The sequence below is a fragment of the Ornithodoros turicata genome, chromosome 8, assembly GCF_037126465.1.
Source record: "Ornithodoros turicata isolate Travis chromosome 8, ASM3712646v1, whole genome shotgun sequence".
Classification (NCBI taxonomy): domain Eukaryota; kingdom Metazoa; phylum Arthropoda; class Arachnida; order Ixodida; family Argasidae; genus Ornithodoros; species Ornithodoros turicata.
This window is the reverse complement of record NC_088208.1, coordinates 12,258,831-12,261,990: the sequence shown is the minus strand read 5'-3', so window position 1 is coordinate 12,261,990 and position 3,160 is coordinate 12,258,831. Positions and strand designations below refer to the sequence as shown.

Below are 3,160 nucleotides of genomic sequence, written 5' to 3'. Positions count from 1 at the left end.
TTGAAACAGTTGTGATTTTGTCATTTTGGCCCTCGTGTACTCAGTCTGTGAAACGCAAACAAAAAAGTCTAACACGATATGCTTTTGTAATGAAGATCACTGATGATGAGTAAAGAGAATATACGAGTTCAAGTTCATTCAATATTTTATATCATTCATTATATTATTCAACATTTTATGTCAAGTTTATTCAAGTTGAAGATTTATTTCTTGCACTTATGCGTTTCAGGATACAATGAACGTGCAGGGAGGTCGCAAAAGGCTACATTTATTGTTTTGTGACCTTGCTACAATGGCAATATATATCTCAGGAATGACAATGTACACGTACATTATGCAAATTTGTTGCACCCAATTTTCATACATGCTGAATTTTAAATGTTTGTTTTGCTGCCTATGTGTTCAGTGTATTACAAATTGCTTAATGCAAACAACACTTTGTTAGTTTCAAGCTTTTTGCTCCCATCTAAGATATTCCTATCCTGGAGGAACTGCCACTTCGACACCATAAAATATTCAGTAGGTTTCACTCTGGCAGGCCCTGCCACTGCATATTTCCTAAATTGAAACCCTTCAAACTGTGTCATAATCTTAAATACGTCAATATTTCTGCAAGTAGTTGACATGCTGGATGACACTCCCCCTGCAGCTAAGGCAACTACAGAGAGTTCCAAGAGGCCGAAGGTAAACCTACAGCTGCATGAGTGTGATCAACCGTAGGGCATTCTCAATAAATAATTTTCTTCTTATAGTGTACATGTGCATGCCTATTAACTGGAATAATTATCACTGTTCCCTGACAAGTTTTAATTTCTGAGAGTGTACTGTAGAGGCTGCTTAGATCTACAACAGTTCATACAAGGTATTATATACTGTGAATGCCTTTAAAAATCCCATGTGACACATATGCCTTTACTTTCTGGAGGTGCTGCGGAGTTTGTGGGCATTACGCAGGTTCTGCACCCATTTCTTGAGTATGTCGAGGCAGCTGTGAAGTAACCTGCATTGATGATGATTATTCCAATTTTTATGGTGCATCGACAACAAAGGAAATAATACATCAGAACATTGGTTTGGGTGCAACCAGTTAAAAATGAATATGTTGTTTAATAAATGCATTGGACAAATGTTAAAACATCAGTTTAAAACATGGTTTACAATCCCAGTATCTTCTAAAAATTAAAAAGATTAAAAACTATTGTACAAAGAACATGGGGAACTCTCCTAAAAAGAATTATAATCTTTAATTATTATATTCCTGGGTGAAGGAGCCTAAAGTGTAAGGTGTGTTTCTGATGTGAACATGTAAGAAAATATGCGAAACTCAGAGAGGCTAACCACAGTGCGTGCACTGAGGTTGTTCCTTCCTCTAAAGTAGAAACCAGTGGATGAGGAACGTGATACTTACCTGTACACCCAGCCGTATCACACTGCACAGATTATTCACTAGGTAGCCCCCATGACGAAACCTGTATTGAGAGACCACTTTTGCCTTAAAAACTGCTACAAATAGCACGACACGCTACAAATTATTACTATCGTAACAAGCTGACGATACAGCTCAGACACAAAGGCGTTATTCAAGTCGCGCCACACCACCGTTACGTAGGATTCTTTGTCAGAAATCAAACCACAAAACAATACCAATAGATGAAAAATTGTGACAATCGTGGTCTCATTATGACGTAATACCGAACTTGTGCGCGAAGGTAATTCAAAGAAATGAATGTGGCACTTGCCTCCGCAAAGAACACCGTGTACCATGCTAGCAATGCATGCAAAAAAGTGCTCGAGTGCTCGCACATATATTGATGACAACACTACCTGTGTAGTGTAACATGTTCTTTCAAGCATATTATGCACTCAAACTGTATTTGCCGCCGGGTAAAATGCAAGTGTGCTCGATTGAACGTCGGAAGAGCGATCAAGCAACCTGCATCCAGTGTTCGTTTTGGGCAAAAAAACACTTCATAATGGTCAAGTAAATATACAGAATGGACGCCTATTTATTCCTTGATGAAGAGTGACTCACCTGTATAAATTTAGGCCCTGTAACCCTGCCAGTACGGTTGGTACGACCGTAATTGCAAGAAGTTGCCATGATCGCTGCGGCGACTGTTGTGGGTACAGTAAGATGGCGGCCGGTTTCTTCACGCTCGCGCTCCCTATCCGCCATCCAGCCTTTTACAATCGAGATCAGTGTTATTTCCTCGAGTGGTTGCAATAGGTGTTTTTCCTAATGACGATTCTGCATTCGCTCTTCCGCGTTCGGTCGTATCAACGGAAGCGCAATAGTAGAGCAACTGCCGTTGTTGCTCCTGGCTAGAATATTGAAGTACCGTGTGTTCAGGAACATAACGCGTACGTTCGAATATGCATGCGCACAACCGTACATAAGCGGTTGCTCTAAAATGTCCGATGTATCCATGTACAGCAGTAGTTCGTACTGTTCTGTAGCTTGTGTATACGATGGAAAGTAACCATAGCAAGACAAAGGTCACGGAAACATTTATTTCACGCTGTCTGTTAATGAAATACATATAGGGGCATATTTGGGTAGGGTACTGAAAATACTGACAAAATAGCATAACCGCAGGCGAGTAGTGGATGTCCTCCATTCTTCTTCATTGCGTAAACGCATGTTTTTCTTTTTTTTTATTTTAATATGAAAATACTGCACTTTAAGATGCTTTTGGTAGTATATTAGCATCTCACTTTCTGCAAAGGTATTCGTATACTCTGTTTAAACTACCGTTTTGGTATTTTCTACTCAGTATTGCAAATAATTTCCCTCAGCCTGTCTGCATTCACACCGTCTCCGGATTCACGACGAGTTACTCCTGTGCCCATTGTCTTTTTTTCTTCTTCTTCTTTTGAAGAGAAAGAGGTGGTGGTGCTTGTGAAAGAGCTCGCCTTTCGAGTGCAGTGGTGGCTGTGGTAATGGTTCGGCATGGTTCCGTATCGCAAGTACACTCTCATTACGGGTTGTCACACAAACCTGTTGCATGCAGGCGTTCAACCGAGGCGGCTTCTCCCGACTAGAGGTGTGCGCCGAGGGCAATTTTTTCGGCGGCGGCGTACCTCCCATTTTTGTGCCGGCGGCGGCGTCGGTGGCGCCACGCCGATCTGCTTCAATCGGCGTGACCCATAGAAATCATAA

General features: G+C 41.3%; 1 long non-coding RNA gene across 1 annotated transcript; it reads right to left on the bottom strand.

Moving 5' to 3' along the window:
* Nucleotides 1–224: 224 nt before the first annotated feature.
* On the bottom strand, nucleotides 225–2,176 carry LOC135365955 (uncharacterized). The gene is made up of 3 exons (XR_010414039.1): nucleotides 2,033–2,176; nucleotides 1,409–1,469; nucleotides 225–1,000 (listed from the first exon to the last, which is right to left on the bottom strand). It is a non-coding gene; the product is annotated as an uncharacterized LOC135365955 (long non-coding RNA).
* Nucleotides 2,177–3,160: the final 984 nt, after the last annotated feature.